At 32.6% G+C, this 19,636-nt stretch overlaps 1 long non-coding RNA gene across 1 annotated transcript in view; it reads left to right on the top strand.

Moving 5' to 3' along the window:
* Positions 1-15,047, top strand: part of LOC107520918 — a 32,716-nt gene extending 17,669 nt beyond the window's left edge. Inside the window, exon 3 of the long non-coding RNA XR_001599465.2 lies at positions 14,989-15,047. This is a non-coding gene — a long non-coding RNA (uncharacterized LOC107520918). The remainder of the gene's footprint in view (positions 1-14,988) is intronic.
* The last annotated feature ends 4,589 nt before the right edge of the window (positions 15,048-19,636 follow it).

Below are 19,636 nucleotides of genomic sequence, written 5' to 3'. Positions count from 1 at the left end.
AAAAACAGACAACTAAAAGATATACAGCCTTTCAGATATTGAAATTAACAGACACAAATTACCACTACACTTCCTAGTTGTTCCTCAAGTCCTGAGATCCTTGAGTTTCCACATTGCCCCCACATATTCTGGACAAGGCACTACAGATGCTTTTGACATAGAACAGCAAACAGGCACAAATAAAAGAAGCTTCATAAAAAGCCTGTCCCCCTTGCCCACCCCCACAAGCAAACAAGAACTGGATAAAAGGGTGTCTAGTAACAGAAAAACAATTTTGTCAATGCCACCTATGCTACAGTGAAACACCAATGGAAAAACACAAACACACACAAACACTCACATCACCCAACCTGCCTGGTTCATGATTCCATTAGGCCCGAGCAAAGAGTCACCTATCGAATGGTGTCTGTCATTTCTGAACATGTGGATAATCTTTCAGGAAGTACTAAAATGTTTAAAATAACTCCATAGTAATGGGAATATGTCAGTGGGACACAGAAGACAATTGACATAGTTCCCAATGTGCAAACTAGAAAAAACTGAGCAACAGAAAAAAGTAGAATCCAGATGAATTTCTGGAACAGAAAAATAAAATTAGATAAAGTGAGGAATTCTGAACAAGGTATTGCACTTAATAATAATGTATCAGTACTGATTTATTAATTAGTTCATTTTTTAATGTACTATGCTAATGTATACCATCAGTCATAGAGGAAACTGGATGAGAGATAAATGAGCTTTCTCTTTGCTATTTTCATAATTTTTCTGTAAATCTAAATCCATTCTTAAAATAAAGTTTAATTTTTTAAAAGCACCAAACTGGAATTATAAAACTAAAAAGTAGAATAACCAAAAAAAAAAAAAAATCACTGAATTCATTCAGTAGTCAAGTGAAGATGACAAAGAATACACTCAGTAAATTTGAGAGATTAATATATAAATTACCCAATCTGAAAAAGTAAAATAATAGGTCAGAAAAAAATGAATAGAATTCCATGGACAATTTTAATACTCTATTAAAACATAGCTGAGAGAAAAGTAGTAAACTGAGAAATAGGTCAGAAATTATTCACGATGAAGTAAAGAGAGATTAAAAGCTTAAAATTAGAAAAGAGGATAGGAGACAGAATAAAGTGAGAATACCTAACATCTCTTTAATTGAAGATGAAGAGAGAAGAAATGAAGCAAAGGGAATGTTAGAAGAGATAATGCCTGAGGAATTTCTAAAATGAATGAAACATCAATTCACAGATTCAAAATCCAAATTAAAGAGGAATATATCCTTATAAATACCTTAGAAAGGGTATTAAAAAATGAAAAATAAAATCAGAAGAGTGAAAGATTAACAGCAGGCTTCTTAACTGTAGTATTGGAAGACAGTCATAGAGAGTGAATGACATCATGTGGCTTAAAAGAAAGTAACTGTCAATAATTCTAGAAGAAGATATTTGTCAATGATATGTTCATAAGGGGTTAATATCCACGATTAATAAAGAACTCATAAAACTCAACGCCAAAACAACAACAATAACAAAAACAAAAATGATCCAATTACAAAATGGGCAGAGGACCTGCACAGACATTTCTCTAAGGAGGACATACAGATGGTCAATGGATATATGAAAAGATGCTCAAAATTACTAATCATTAGAGAAATGCAAATTAAAACCACAATGAGGTCTCACCTCACACCTGTCAGAATGGCTATCATCAATAAATCAACAAACAAGTTTTGGCAAGGACGTGGAGAAAAGGGATCCCCTGTGTGCTGTTGATATTATTGCAAATTGGTACAGTTGCTATGAAAAAACAGTATACTGGCTTCTCGAAAAATTAAAAATAGAACTAACTACCTGATGACCCAGCAATTCCACTACTGGGTATTTATCTAAAGAAATCCAAAACACTAATTTGAAAAGATATATGCACTCTTCTGTTTATTGCAGCATTGTTTACAATAACTAGTTTATGGCAACAGCCAAAATGTCCATCAATAGATAACTGGATAAAGAAGTTGTGGTACACATGTGCAATGGAATATTTATCAACCATAAAAAAGAATGAAATCTTACCATTTGTGACAACATGCATGGACCTAGAAGGTATTATGCTAAGTGAAATAAGACAAAGAGAAATACCCTATGTACTCACTTATATGTGGACTCTAAAGAAGAAAATAAACAAAACAAACTGAAAGATGCAGTGAATTCTGAATCATGTACTTTAGGCTGAAGGTAATATGATATCACATAGAAGGTTAAAGCAAGCAAGAAGAGTAAATTAATGGTAAAATGTAGCTAAATATAAATAAATATTGTATAAAGCAATGTTTGGAGGTAAATATATATGTCCACACATTCACTTATCTATAAATGCATCCAAAAAAGCATGTACATCAGCAACAGGTTTAAAATAATTAAATTTTCTAAGTTCCTTGAATTTTCCATGAGGAGAGTTAAGGTAACAATAATCAAATGACATTAGATTTTGATAAATGAATGATGCATGTTGTAAAAGTCTTCCAATGCAAAAATGTGAACACTGGAGGGAAAGAAACAGACTGTGGCCCCCAAACTAGTAGAAGGAGAGATAAACAATGAAAATGAAATCACAGTCAGTATAAACAAAGGCGAAAATGAAAAAAAAAATAATACAAATAGGGTAATAGGAAGCAATGATAGATTTAAATCCACATAATCAATGATTGCAATAAATAAAATGAAGCATATATTTAAAATTCAAGAGTAGTATTTACCACATAAAGATACAGAATATTTAAAAGTAAAGAGATGGAAATATATATATACCAGGAAACAGTGACTGAAAGTTGATTTGATAGAGAGGTGGTAGATGATAGGTGATTGATAGATGATAGATAGATAGATAGATAGATAGATAGATAGATAGATAGATGATAATTAGATAGGATTATGTTAATACCAGACAAAATAGATACTAAGGAAAAAATCATTACTAGAGTTAAAAGAAGGTAACTCAGAATGAACATTTTAATTCACCAGAAATATGGAAGTGAAATTATAAATGTGTGTATATAAAAACATCTCAAAATATACAAAGCAAAATTGGCAGGGAAAAAAAAGCTAAACACTAAGAATTTAAAAATAACAATTACTTCAAATTAAAACATTAAAATCTATCATTTGAATATCCAAATAACCCAATTAAAAAATGGACCAAGAACTTCAATAGACATTTCTCTAAAAAAGACATACAGATGGCCAACAGATATATGAAAAAATACAAACATCACTAATCTTCGGGGACATGCAAATCAAAAACACAAGGAGTGTCAACTCACACTTGTCAGGATATCTATTATCAAAAAACAAGAGATAGCAAATAATGGTGGGAATGTGGAAATTTTGGAAACTTTGTACACTGTTGGTGGGAATGCAAAATAATGCAGCCATAGTGGAAAATAGTATTCATGTTCCTCAAAAATTAAAAATAGAACTACTATGAGATTCAGAAGTCCTACTTCTGAGTATCCAAAAACTTGAAATAAGATCTCGAAGACATGTTAGCACACCTATGCTCATTGTAGCCCTATTCACAATAGCTAAAATGTGTAAACAACCTAGATCTACATGGACAAATGAATAAAGGAAATGTGGTTGGTATAAGTAATGGGATATTATTTGGCCTTTAAAGAAGAAGGAAATTCTGCAATGTGACAATGTGGATGAACCTAGAGGATGTTATACTAAGTGAAATAAACCAGCCACAGAAAAACAAATACTGAATGATTGCACTTGTATGAAGTATTTAAAATAGTCAAACTCAAGTAGAATCAAAGAATGAAATGCTGGTTGCCAGAGACTAGGGGAGGGAGAAATGGGAAATTGATCAATGCGCATATAGTTTCAATTAAGCAAAATAAGTTTTAGAGATTTGCTGTACAGTATTGTACCTATTTTCAACATTTCTGTATTATACACTTAAAAATTTAAGTAGGTGGATCTCACATTAAGTTTTCCACCACAATAAAATTTAAAAAGTTTTAAAGGTAATAAAAACCCCGAACAACTCTATATTCACTAGAATTATTGAAGAAGTAGTTAAAACATCTTATCTTAAAGAAAACTCCAGTCCCAGACATTTAACTCTAATCTTTAACATTTAATGCAACTGTTATTACCTTGACAGCAAAACCCACTAACAGACAATGTTGGAAAGAATAATTACAGGATAATTTTACTCGTAAACGTATGCAAAAATATTAAAAATCAATGTATTTTGTAAAATAAATAATGCAGTATTACTAAATTTGTTTTATAACAGGTATGCAATTCGACTTACATTAGGATATTGATCACTGTTATTCATTGCATTAGCACATTAAAAGACAAATAATATATGACCATCTTAACATATGCAGAAAAGCATTGTTCAAAGTTTAGTATCAATCTTAATTAAAAATCTTTTAGCAAATTAGGAATGAAAGAAAATTTAGACTGATTTAACTAGTTATAGTAAGTCATTGATGGCCAAATAGTGAAAGATTACCAGGCAAGATTACCCCACATGAATATTTTATTCAGTGTTAGTTATATTGAACATATGGTACAATACATATGTATCTTAATATAATATAGTAAGAATTATATTAAGAATAATAATTAAAAGTTGTCAGGATTATAATGAAAAATGTTTGCAAGTTCTTTTGTTTTGCATGGGAGGTATGGGTGGAAGTAGAGAAGATTGTATACATCAGAGATTAGCAAAAATGTTATGCAAAAAGCAAGACAGTAAATAGTTTAGACTTTGCTGGCCATGCTGTTTCTGTTAAAACTATTCAGATCTGTATCATGGCAGCAGCCATACACAATACATAAACAAATGAGCATGGATGTATTTCAAGAAAACTTTATTTATAAAACAAAGAGCAGGCTGGATTTTGTCCAGAGACTGGAGTTAGTAATTTCTGCTCTATGTAGTTGCACCGCCCCCAATTTTACATATGTTAACAGAATTAGAGCTTAGCAAATTTTGAACATAAAACCAAAATACAAAAAAAAAAAATGTATTTACCTACACCAGGAATAAACAGGTAGAAAATATAGCTTTAGCAATCAACTATGACATACTTAGAAATCTGGAAAAATATACACAAAAGCTTTGTAGATCAAATAGTTAAATTTTATTGAAAATTATTAGAAAACACCTAAGTCAGTGCATTTATGTATTAATTTATGGAATCGAGGATTTTCAATTACAAAGATACCATTACCACTCAAAAATTGCTCTATTTAGTGATAATCTTTTTAAAAAATCACTTTGGAGGGAGTAATTTAAGAAGCAATTCTATAATTTATGTGGGAAATCAAAGTCCCTAAAGGAGCCTGAGTATTTAAGAAGAAAAGTAGTAGGGTCCTTGTCTCATCAGAAATCAATAATTATTATAATGCTGTATTAATTTAGTATAGTATTGGTGTAAAGGTTGATCAGTGGAACAAAGTGAAGAGCCCAGAAGGGAGTCCACAGATACACACAAAACACAATTTGTAACTAATCCACACTTGTATATGATGGATTCAATAGCTATAACTATCTAGCAATATTTAGATTTAATATTAACACATGTGGTAGTAGAAGAGTTTTTTTTTTTCTTATTTCCATCAAGATTAATATTCATGGAAAACTACATAAAACTGGGTCTGAACTAAACACAAGTGATGAATTATGGGCAAAATTAGACTTTTCATAGAAAAACATGTCTGTTGTGATAGGTATAGCCAAAAACATCAAGACGGATCGTTTATGAAAACCACCAAATGGGCTCTTAAATCAATCAACTGTATATCACATTTCATTAATCATCTGTTAAGGACTCTAGGCCACATGCTTTATGCTTTATTATCCCTTCAAAATTCTTAGACAGAAGAGCTCATCAAAGTAACACCTCCGTGTCTGACCAACAATCTCAGGGTCTCTGCAGGGTTTCATCCCATCTCAATGGTGAAGTTTTTGTCTTATTCTATATACTACTCTGTCCAAGCAAATTAACCCCAATACATTAAAATGCCTAGTAGACAACTAGGGCCATTCCGTTAGAAAGGTGACACATTAATAGTTCCTTACAAGTGACAAATTAGGTGGAAACATCTCTTCCCTAATCCACTACTAATACCATTCACAAATCAAATGTTGCCAATATATTTTTACAATTCTGCATCGTTTCATTTAAGTGATATATTTAAATATTTAATGCTCTATTATAAATACTTTGCATAAAATTGTAAAATGAGAATTACCATTCTTTTTTTATTTTTCTTTCTTTTTCAATTAGAGTTGGCATTCAATATTATTTTATACTAGTCAGATGTCAGCATAGGTTAGACATTTATATAATTTACAAAGTGATCCCCCTGAATAGTTTGGTACCCACCTGGCACTATATACATAGTTATTATAATATTATTGACTATATTCCCTATGCTGTACTTTACATACCCATCACTATTTTGTAACTACCAATTTGTATTCCTTAATCCCTTCACTTTTTCACCCAGCCCCCCAACCCACTTCCCATCTAGCAATCACCAGTTTATTCTCTGTATCTATAAGTCTGCCACTGAAACTGTCTCCAGAGGTGTAGGAACTGAGGTCTATTGATTGCTGCTGAAGCAGCTCTTGCCGAGAGCACAGGGTGAGGCTGGTTACCCAGCCATGAAATTGCCACCAGCAATTTGTGCGTTGGGTGGAGCACGGACCCAGGGAGTCAATGGGTGGAACTTACCAGGCCAATGTGGGAAGGCTTAACACTGGCAAGGTGTCACCTACCTATAGGCTACATAAGAGGAGGGCTCAACACTGGGATAATGGCAGCTGTCCCTCCAGCCCTCGCCTTGAAGCTGTACAATTCAATATTTCCCTATATGTTTCTGGCACTTTTCAAGCTACTCTCCCTCTGCTGAAGTTTAGGGTGAGTGCCTGTGGGTAAGTGATTCTGTGAGTGGACCCTTTAAGGGGATGTCTGGGTTTCCAGGAGCTTTCTGTCTCCCCAGGGTGGTCAGAATCCTCTCTGATTTTCACAGCCAGATTGTATGGAGACTCTTCTTCTTGGCATGGGGACCCTGAGCTGGGGAGCCCTCATGTGGGACTGGTCCGTTGAGGGGACCTCCGCAACTGAGATATCCTTCCTAATGTTCAACTGCCACACGGGTACAAGGCCAGCCTATTTCACTTTTCCACCCCTCCTACCAGTCTCAATGTGCCCACTTCTTTATATCCTTAGTTATAGGAGTTCTCTTCAGCCAGTTCTGTTCAGATGGTTCTCTGGGTTTATTGTTCTATAATAGTTGTAATTTTATGTAGTCATGGAAAAAGACAAGCATAACATTTACCTAATCCTCCATCTTGACTGGAACTTCATTTTTATTCTTACTACTATGTAATAAATTTTTATAGACTTTTCTATTTCTTGGATTGTATTTTTTTAGCCTCACCTCTGCCTGCAAATATTTTTGTTATTTAATCATTTGTGAATGTGTGTCGAATTTTTAAAAATTTATCTATAAAATTTGAGAGCCTGTATTGGATAAGAAGTTCTTGTGATAATGCTAATTGGATTTACAAACCAAAAATTATCTGCCAGGGTTTCTTTATATACACATATGATCACTTCTATCACTGAGGATTTAGTATGACTGTATAGAGGAGAAAACCTGAATAATGCTAAATTATAAATAGAAATGTATTTTTCTTCTAAACAAAAGTCCAGAGATGAGTATTTTGGAATTAGTGGTTACTATACAGTTTTCAAGGTTTTGGCATCTTCTTGGGTCACCGTACCCCCTGATATCATCATGTGCCCTGGAAGTCAGGATTCAGGTTTCTGGTAGAGCCAGGAAGCAAGATGGAGAAAGGGCAAAGAAAAGAAGAAAAATGACTGAATTAAACATTGGACACACAGTTGATGTTTAGTTTTTGCAGATGGACTGAAAAATAACCCATTAAATTAGGTAGAAATGCATGTATCAAGACTCCTCTCTTCTCCCTCTTTCTCTCTCCCCTCTCATTTCCTCTACCCCTCACCTTGTTCCTCTCCTTTCTGGAAGAGTGAAACTCTTCCAAAGCCACCCTCGCTTGTTAACCAAACAATGCTTCAGTGAACCAATAACTCAACTGGTGGCTTTATCTTTATGACACAAATGATAAAGATGAATCATCTTCTCATTTACTATTCTGACTCTGGAAGTTGTTTGGCATTATACTTTATTTGTGGGGATATATTCATGTTCCATTCACTTACTGACTTTGAAGTCACATTTGCTTCTAATAGTCAGTAACATCATTTATGAACATAAAGAATTTCACCAGACAATTCTTGAGGGAGTAATTCCAACTTGTATTTTCACAGGAATTATTATCCAATAAAGACATAGTCATAAATTTTATTCTTTTGTTGCACTGGAGTCATAAATTTTATTATTATTATTATTATTATTTTGCACTGGCTGTCTAAATAAGCAAGCAATGTACTATTTTGGAGATTGAATTAACCGTATCTATGGTCAACTCAGTGATTCCCAATTAGGGAAGTATATAACAATCACCTCGGTGTGTTCAGAGCTAATGTACCACCCACACATTCTGCTCCATAGATTCAGCCCCAAAAGAATAGTGTTGGTCTGCTAGAGTAAAATAAAGAAATGTAAGTCTGTCATGTACACTTTAATAAAACCCCCAAATTATGCTAAAATACACTACTACCTCTATTTGAGAACAATTGATCTGGACAAATTCCTTTTTCAAGAAACATAAATATAACAGAAAAAATAGCCTGCTACAGCAAGAATTCTAAGTACCATGAGGTTAGACATATTTCATTTAAGATCGTATTCCCAGCATTTGGCACAATGCATTTCACAAAGTAAATAGTCAATTAATACATTATATTAGAGGACTATGTGCACATGGCTGGAAGAAGAAATCTGTCTCAAAAATTTGGGTAAAAGCAGAATGGAGCTTCTCTGAACAGAAAGCAAACTAAGTGGTTTCTTAGATGTTTAAATGTATTAACACTGTATGAAATGATTGTACTCATTCATGTTCTTATCTTTTGTTCATTGTCTAGCTCCCTCACTAGGATAGTATTAGCCCCTGATACTAAATACAGTTGGTACAGAGTGGTCAGGCACTCAAACTTGTTAAATGTTTGTTAAAGGAATATATTCAAAGATTCCCCATTTGTGGAATTAGATTAAGAAGATGTTCTTTAAAAAAATAAAAGTAGCTTTCACTAGAAGGATAATACACACTCCTTGAAAAATAAAAGAAAAACAAACCAATGTATGGAAATAAATATAAATGCCATTCCATTTAAATTACTTTTAATTTGGTGAACAACTATCTAGCCTTTTTTATGTGCAAGTGTCCATGTGTATAATTTTGTAAAAAAAAAGGCTGATACTTACATGACATTTTTTCACTCATCACTTTACTAATATGCCGTGCACATTTTGCTTCCATATGGCTAGTTTGAATTATACATGATAAGCATCAATAGTGTACACATTTACTTAATAAAAGGAAAACTATTTTGAACTTCAGATACCTTTTACTATTCAAATTGAATTATTTTTAAAGCCAAAAAAAGACCTACAAAAGACAACATAGACTTACTTTATTTTTTGAATGTTTACAAGATATAGTACTTAATGCACCATAATTTATGTAAGCATACCTATATCGATGGATATTTGAGTTGTTTCTAGTGTTTTGCTGCTACAATTAACATTCTTCATACATCTATTCATATATATACGTATATTTAAAAAGAAGATATGTTCTTAGGAGTAAAACTTGTTTTAAAAAATACATTTATTTCATATTATGATGGATATTACCAAATTATCTATCAGTGAAATCTTAACAATTAGGATTCTACAAAAGGAAAATGGGAATGTTTGTGCACCTTCACACCTTGGCCAACACAAGTTACTACCAAAACTTTAAACTTTGTGAGTCTCTTGAATGTAAGGAAAAGTAATGCATTATCTTAATATGTATTATTTTAATTATAAATGAGATTGAGGTATAGTAATGAGATTTATATATTTAAAAGATCTTTGTATTCCTTTTTGTGTGTTATATTTTCTTATACTTTGAATTTTTTTCTTTGAATAACGAACTTTTGATTGATATATAAGAACTTCATACATTTAAAAAAAATGTACTTTGTTACCTGAGTGTTTTCACAGATTACGTAACTGGCCCCAGTTCTTCAACCTTTATCCAATCTCTTCTTTCTATATTATTTTCTTCATTACTTAACTCTGAAAAGCCTTTGTTATTTGCTCTAATAGTAAGTAGCAAATATGATGTGCAAATTCTGAGTCTTGGCTTCAAGACAACTTCTGTGTTTCTGTTGTTTTATTGTACCTTGTTATTGCCATAAGAAAGACATGCCTAGGCTAGCCCACCAGCCCCAGAAAAATAAGTATCAGGTGGAGCAGCCCTAAACCAACCGAGTTCCTTCAGACCAGGTCAGTCTAAATAATAGAACCCTCCAACCCACAGACTCTTTAGAGAAACCAACTGAGATTAGCCCATCATCATGACTCATGAACCATAATAAATAATTGTGGTTTTAAGTTTCCTCAATAGGACAATGCCAGAACCACAAAATGAAAGAACATAGAGAAATGGGATCTCAGCCTTGTAAACATGTTAATTAAACCTAATGCTTTATCTGTGAATGATTCAATTATGTACACCAATAGTCATAGTTTATGCCACCTTGAGTAGGGTTATTTTTGTTTGTTTAGTTTTTGTTTTGTTTTGTTTGTTTGTTTGTTTTTGCTATTAACAACATAAAGAGCTATGTTTATGTAGGACAGTGAATCAAATTTTTGATATTTGGTACAACCAAGAAAGTTCATCTGGTGTCACAGATGAAAGAAAGATTCTACTATATTGTAATACAAATGATGGTCACTCGTTTAAGAGAAAAATGTGTTTCTTAAAGCTCTTAGTTGTTGAGTTATTTATGCTCTACCCCAAAACACAGTGGGCAAAGTAAATTTTCTAATCTCTTTTTGATGTTATAGTTTCTGGTTGGAACATCTTTTGTCTTTTACTTCAAAGGTTTTAAAAAACATTTCTTGGTATGTGGGCCAAAGTTATCCTGTCAAATAAAATATTTCAATGAGTTATGAATGATTTTAAAAATATATATCTGTAATAACCAAAACAAATATAAGCAAAACAAAAACATTTGCTAATGACCAAGACAAAGACAAAATGTCAACTGGTATCCAAGTAGGGACCAAATTAAATTCATTATTACCCTCTGTTTACACTTCGAACACAAATTAAAATTGTTTATTTAGCTAACAAGCTCAGCTTTGATTATATGTCATTACTGTCCATTGTAATTTCAGTTGTTTTTGACTTTCAAAAGCCTGCTATAAAATTAAATTCTTATATTTCAGAGCTGGAAATAAAGTAGTATTTTGTCTGTTAATACAAGTGACTAAGGTAATCATTGCTTGAAGAACCTAAATAGGTAATTTTCTACAAATTAAACAAAAATTAAAAGTCGTTCTTTTAACCATAATCAATTCTTAACTTTCAGTTGGTATCAATATTAGCCAACTCTACATCAATTGGCTAGATCTCTTTTGAAACATAATTATAATTTTCTTTTCCTATCTGTAAAGTATTGGCCTTAACTAAGGATTGATGCACTTACTCCAGAGCTTATTTTCTTCTTCATTATTTGAGGTAATTTATGACACTTAAATGAACACTTACGTTCAGTTATTTCTAGAATAATTTTATAATTGAATGTCAATAGAACTATGTCAATGTTTTACTCATGTCATATCTTGTAAAATGAGTAACAAAGTTTATGTATGAGTGAATAGAAAAGGGGTACTAGAGGATGCATATGGTCAGAAAAGCTACAGGGAAATCCAGCCTAAACAGGACTTGACTTTTCTGATCAAGACAGTGAAAACATTAGACTCACAGGAGAGAAAAAAAAGATTCTTAATTCATCAACGGAGATTAATTTCTATTTCCCTAGAGACTTCAGAAAGGGTTCATATGGTTTTTCATTGGGGAGAATGTTTCCTCTGCTCAGGATCACTTTTCTGCTTTCCTAGTTAAGGCTCATTTATTCTTCAGCTCTCAAACATCATCCAGGATTTAGATAAGTACCCTTGTAATATACTCCACAGCCCTCAGTAATTTATTTCATAATACATATAAGCTTTTAGAAGTATATTCATTTCATGTCATTTTTTGATTAATGCCTGCCCCCACCTATGCCCTATTAACTAATCTATAAGCTTAAAAAGGCAAGGACTATGTTCATTTTGACCATTGTTTTATATATAGTACTTGGTACACAGTAGACATCAAACACAATGACACAGAGCCAATATCACTGGACAGATCTATCACTTTCACTGAGACAGAAATGGAAGAAGATCACTGAATACTTCTGAACATTAGTTTTGAAATGCATTCCAGGGAATTGTGGGAGACAGAACATAAATGCAGATATTCCCTGTAGCTGCTCAGCTATGTAAGAAATAAAATACTAAAGCAGGGGGATATGAGCAAATAGAATTAGGGTGTATGGATTTTTTACAAATAAGGAGTCTAGAATTTCTCCATGCCTATGTATGCCCTACAGAACTGATTTTTGATCTTCAATTTAGGGATTATTTTCTGTTAATCCAACCTCTTAAATTAACAATGGGGCAAAAAGTACTTGTGGTAGAGATAATTTTTTATATTCACAAAATCATTTTATTTTCTTACTGGGAACACAGCTGATCTACATTTTCCAACTTAGTGCATTTAGGTCAGGACATGTAATTACATTCTAACAAATGGTAAGTGGATGAAAATGAGCCCCATAAAAATCGTTTTGTTTGGTTTGGTTTGGTTTGGTTTGTTTGCATATGCTTTCTCGTCATTCAGGGTCAATCTTATAGAACAAGTATAAAAGATAACAACAGCACAAATAGAAAGACATCAAGTCCCTGAGTGATTGAAGCACAGTGCTTCCCATGCTTCTCTCTTCCCATAACCTTCTCAGCTTGCTTTGCACAGTGCCACAAGTAAGAAATGAGCTTGTGTTGTGTTAAGCCACAAGAGTTTAGACTTGTTTGTTACAACAGTTAGCCACCCTGACTAATCGAGTACTGAACTTTGTTATTGCCACCCAAACTGCAAATGTTAGGGGAAAATCAAGAGAGGTGAGATGAATCTCTTAACACAATTCTGAGAAACAATCGCCAGGAAGATATCAAAGGCAGTTGAGTATCACTGGTAGTGGAATAGGTACCTATTTACTGATATTTCATTTCTCCTTCTATTTTTTAACATGTCATGGAGATATATGCTGATTGATGTCATTTGTGATTTCCCAGAATTACTCAGCACAGTGCTAGCCTTCAAGAGAATAATTAATGAATGCTTGATGAATAAATGAATTATTTGCCTTTTCACGCCAACTACATTACAATGTTGTGGTTTAGAGAGAAAAATGTGAATTCTGGAAGCAAAAAATTTTTTTTCCATGAAGTCTAATCTACTATAGCTATGCGGGAAGACCTGTTTCCACAGTTACATAGCTAGATGTTTAAGAAAGCAAAATTTATTGGATATCTTTTGTCTTTAGTTTTCTCATCTTTAAAAATACCATCACTACTTATTTATCATAGGATTAAATGGAAGACATTCTTATATTGTTTAAGGGCAAAAAATTATTACACAGATGGTCTTTTGTTTTGTTTTGTAGTGATTCTAAAAAACAAGTAAAAAGAGACCATCTATATGTATTAACACAAGTGTAGGTATAGAACTCTTTCTTTCAGATTACATTTATTTCACTTTCCTTCTCTCAAACATATCTTAGCACCAAACATATCTCAGGCAAAGTCTGGAACTGACGATATTATCAATTTTATCTTATGATAACATGATAGAATTGGAGCAAAAGTGTGTGTGTGTGTGTGTGTGTGTGTATCTAATGTAGTTAAATACCTCAATTTTTATTCTGTATCCAATGTAAGAAGACAAGTATAAAGCAAAACATTTAATGAGTAGTCAGGATATTTAACCCAGTTTTTCAATACGAATTTAAATCTTGGAAATTCAATAATATATTTAAAAAAAAACAAAATATTTATTTAAAATATTCTTTCTTAAATTGGTAATTCATTTTTTATTTTCCAACTAAAATTTTAAAGGCTAAAATTTGATTTGGATAATTTGTCCTATAGATATATACATAATTCTCCAAATGTTTGTGATTATATTTTGTAGTGAAATAAACTCAATGTAGTGAATGAACTGAACACTAAGACTTAGAGTTGCCCAGAGACAAGAGCCAAATGACTATACCTTCCTTTCAAAGTTTAGTTGATGAATTTGCAAAACCTGTGTGCTTTATGAATGTGAGGCCCTCAGGAATTTCAGTGGCCAACTTTGCCGTGTTTTCCCCCTTTTTTTCATTATGTTTGATATTTCTGAGGCAAAGCTTTATTTCAGACAAACAATCTATGGCAATAGGCTGGGGAAATGAGACTTAGCAGTGTATGTGGAGAAAGGAAGAGGGGAGCGAAAATGAGTCTGAGTTGGAATAGGGCTTTGGAGGTCTTTCGCTGCTGTGATGTGTCTGTGTGAAATATAACAGACTGCCAGAGAAGGCTCTCAAGATTCAAGAGCAAACTAATTTGTTTTGATTTGTTACTCATGATCAATAATCTGGCCCTGTGGCTAATATAAAAAGGAAATGACAAAATTAATAAATTATGCCACTTTTTACTTCATTCTGTAGTCCTCTGGTGCTGATGTATAGTGACAAAGAGCCATAATGGCAAGCTTAGCCTAACCAAAATCTAGGAAAATCTATAATAACAACAGCAACAACAACAACAACAATAACTTCTCTAGTTATCGTTAGTTTTTCTTCTGATTTCTTCATTTCATTCTACTTTTCAGGGAACCTAGCTTGAGATGGCACGTCTAAGAGAAGACAGCAGACATGAGACAAGAATGAGGTGAGTGAACTGCAGTTTTTCCTCCCTTACAACTTGAAAGATACCCCCCCATCCACAAGGTGTCATTATCACCCACAGTTAAGCCCTGTAATTTTGTGGGTTTCCATTGTCAACACAGCAAAGGTTGTTGAATCAGTTTAATCAACTTTATTAATTTGTAGTAATAGATCATATGACTTTCACTTAACCACAAAGCTCAGGTGACAACCAGAACAAACCTTTCCTGTTATCTGACAATTTACTATATCGAATTAGTAAATCGAAGTCTTAAATAAAGACCAAAAGAGGTGAGTACTCTGGCAACTTGATTAATTATTGTCCATGCACATAGATTGTAATTTTCTTGTGAGTATATTCATGTGCACCAGTTGCATGGTCTCTCCTCCAGTTACTGATAAATAAATGCTGCTCACTCCTGCCTCTTTGGACTTTCATAGGTCTGCATCAGTGGCTCCAAATGCAGGTTCACAAAAAAGGCACCAAGCTGGCCACATAAGGATCCATTAGGATCTGGTTAAGAATACAAAATTTTGGCACCCATCCCAAGTCTACTAAACCAGAATTTACAAATGTGGAACAATGGCATTTTTATGTTTTCATACTCTTCAGAGGACCCTCTGATAAATAGTTCACTTTGGGTCACTCTCTGGATTAAAATCAAACAGCAAACATAGTTTTTCACCAGACAGTAAAATGTAATTGGGTAGCTTTCCACAGTAAATTTATATCATATACCAGTGTATGTTCACTGAGATTATAACTAGTTCACTTTACCATGGTGTTGGTGGTAATAAAAGGTATTGATAGTTTCTAGACACTTTACCCACTTATTTAAATGTTTTTATTTCCCTCTTACATATGGCTGATCACATTACTTGTCAATAGATTTTAATAGTTTTAACTTCAGAGTCCCTTTTCCAAATTTATGGTGGGAAAGATTAGAGTTTCCCATAATGTTATATATCTGCTATTCATCTGATTAAAATTATCATAAACATACATTTTTTAAGCTTGGAGAGTATTGACGAAGACACTAAAATCCCCCTTTTGTAGAAAAGCAGTGCAAACCAATTATGTTAAATTGGATATAATTTCTGAAGCTAATAGCCTCTTCTTGAGAGAGAACTAATATGTTCCACCTTCTGTGAGTTTAAATTTTTTCAGTCGACAATGCCAATCACTGTGAAAATTGCTGAGAACTTTAAGGTATATGTATGTTATGTTTCATTAGCCAGATTTTTTTTTTATTATAGTCATGATTTATAAAACAAAGCTACAGAACAAATTAGTAGCAAAGCGATTTGGAAAATTTTCTACTTGTATTATGAAGAAGAAAATTTCTCTAAGATTGTACTACTCAAAACCACAGATGGAAAATTGTCAAAGGTGATTTATTATAATTTAGAAATGCTTCAAAGTTAAGTGACATCTGCATTAATTGCCAGACTAAATCCAGATTTTTCAAGATATTTGATGGTACACTCACCCTGTAGGATGCTCTTTCAAAAAGACAAATGCTCCCATCATAAAATATACTCTACTTCCCTGCCTTGGTGATTCATTTGCATATTAGCAAATTAAAGAATCTGAAAAATCCACAAAAAGGAAACCTACTTAACTCAGTGTTTTTCAGATATATTTGACGACAAAATATTTTTATATAATATCTGTTAACCTCTGAAGCCTAGAGAACACACATCGGAACACACTAATATTTAGGAAATGAGAAAACTGATTGTTAATTATTAATCATCTTGGATGAATTTGGGGTAGGTGTGTGGAGGAGAAATTCTTAATGGTATGATATGGACATGATATTATGTCTTTTCCAAAGTGGTCTTTGTATTATGTCAAATGAAAATATTTCCCATGTCCTTAATGAAACCTTAGTGAGAAATTGGTAACCAGTTGAGTCAAAGAATGTCTACAGATCAAAAGTAACAAAGTATTTAACTATTATTCTATTATTCATTATCACGAAAATCCATCTCACTAGTCATGAAAAGTATATACATATTTTTGCATTAACTACCAAGTACAAACATGAAAATTTAAAGTCTATTTTTAATTAGATAAATAGTTTGGATGAATCAGAAGAGGCAATGGCCATTGAGATTTTAAAGTCTCTCTAGAAAATCCAACTGAAATAGAATTGAAGAAAATACGCATAAATAATTCTGGGCAAGTTGAAGTCTTCAGATAATAGTAAGATAATATACCAACATGTATAGCATATGAATTATAAATAATGCAAATTTTGTTAACTGATATGTATTTTATGAAATACTCATTTCTATACAAATGCTTAAATGAGGAAAAATGCAACTTAATTCTTTGCCCATAAGTGAGTTCACAAATGAGAAAACAATTTTTGATAAGCCACCAGTCCAAATAATTATTTCTAAAAATATGATCACTGTAACTATGCATAGTCTTCCTAGGTATAACATTATTAACTAGTTACGGTTTGTTTTTTGCTTTAAAATATACTTAATTTTTTAGAGCAGTTTTAGGTTCCCAGGAAAATTGAGCAGAAAGTACAGAGTCCCCATTTACCTGCTGACCCTTCCCATGTAAGTCTCCCTACAAGAATGACACATCTGTTACAACTGATGGATAACATTGCCACCTAAAACCTGTAACTTTCATTAAGGTTTACTCAGTACATATTCGATGGCTTTTGATAAAAGTGTAATGACAAGAATCTACTGTTACAGTATCATATAGAATAGTTTCACTGCCCTAAAAATCCTCTGTGCTTTGTGTATTCGTTTCTCCTTCCTCTCTAACCCCTGGCAACTTGTGATCTTTCTATTCTCTCCATTGTTCAGCCTTTTTCAGAATGTCCTATAGTTGAAATCTTATAGTATGCAGGCTGCTAAGATTGCTTTCTTTCACTTACTAATGTACATTTAAGATTCCTTCATGTCTTTTCATAGCTTTATAGCTCAATTTCTTTTAGTGATAAATAATAAACCATTGTCAAGATGTATCATAGTTTATTCATTTATCTGTTAAAGGACATCTTGGTTGCCTAACAGGTAAATTTTAACTATGCTATAACCCTAACAGGCAGAAGGGCAGAAAAAATGGATATGCTTAGATTACTAAGAGCCTTCACAGAGATATCACATTAATGGCATAATACAAGTTGTACATTTTTACAATGCAGTTTTAATCCCCTAAAATTGTTACTGCTACAAGAAAATTTATTCTACTTTTCAACCTAGTTTCTGCCTTTTTTTTACTTCTTAGAGAGAGTGATGAGACTCCTTTATAATTAAAGAGACACCAGAATGGTTTTTTTTTTTTTTTAATAACTTAATAGAGTGATTAAGTAGTAGCCTTCATCTGATACTTCTAGCATTCTGAGATTAGATTAAAGTCAAATTAGTCTTTACTTATAGATTATAAATAATATGATGGAATGAAACAACAACAACAAAAGACTCGAGTCCCTATCACCTAAATCATAATCTGTGCATGCTATTTTTAAAGTCATTTAATGCAAAAAAATTTCAGACTTAATCTCTACTTGATAAATGACTGTTTATGTAAATGATAGTCATTAGATTTGGAATAGGTATATATTTTTATGGTGTTTCTTTCAGGCAAGTTTTTCACATGTCCTAAATCTAAGGTCTGACTAGTTTTGAGCCAAATTTTGAGAAATATATTCCAAAGCATAAATAAAATATAAATATAAACTCCAAAGTATTCTCACTGAAACTGAATCTGCTAGCAGAAGTAAACAAAAATATACTTCTGAAACATCACAACAAAAGGGTTTTTTTTTCCATTTTTCCTTTCATTCCAAACAGCCAAGTCATGAAACATCATTGAGATAGTATCTTTTTAAAGAAACTTTTAGTTCTAATGAAATATGTTCAAAGATTCAGTGGAAGACTTCTCTTGATGTCCTTTCTATTTGTACCTCTGAAAACAAGAATTATTGAGAGTAAAGCTTAGGCAAGATAGATATTTGGGGGCCTACTTGCATAGTGAGATGATTCGGATAGAATATCTGAGCCTATTTATTTGGAGGAAGTTCAGTGAAAATCAGAGTAATTTACTAAAGGAAATTGAAGTCCTCATATAACTTTCCCCTTTACACTTTTTCCCCTTGCCATTTCCTCCAGTAAGATGGAGAGGGAATAGAGCTACTTAAGGAAAAGTTTAATGTTTAATGGAAGATTATTTTTGGTGAGAGATTAACTATACTATATAATAATTATTCTTTTATGAATAAAAGGAAGCAAAGGAGACACATTAGCAATAGCCATCATCACATTCTCATGTATCTAGCCCAATCATTTTCTCTTTTGATTAGCTTTGATGTTTACTCTTATTTTTGCTCTCATTCTAAATTTGCAAAGTGCCTCTTTTTCTCTTTTATTTTATTGATAGTTTTATTCAGATTATGAGGTGATAAAATATTTTATTTTACTATAAATCTATTTGTTCTGGGAGATATGCATAGTAGTTACCAGGTCTTGGATTACAGCTCCAGGTAATTGGGAGAGAGGAGCATAATCACAGGATTCTGGAAAGGAAATAAGATTGAGCTGCAGCAAGTGAAACAGAGGAGC

Source organism: Rousettus aegyptiacus, unplaced genomic scaffold (genome assembly GCF_014176215.1).
Source record: "Rousettus aegyptiacus isolate mRouAeg1 unplaced genomic scaffold, mRouAeg1.p scaffold_m13_p_7, whole genome shotgun sequence".
NCBI classification, from domain to species: Eukaryota; Metazoa; Chordata; class Mammalia; order Chiroptera; family Pteropodidae; genus Rousettus; species Rousettus aegyptiacus.
The sequence above is the reverse complement of the archived record's forward strand: the minus strand, read 5'-3'. Positions and strand labels throughout refer to the sequence as shown.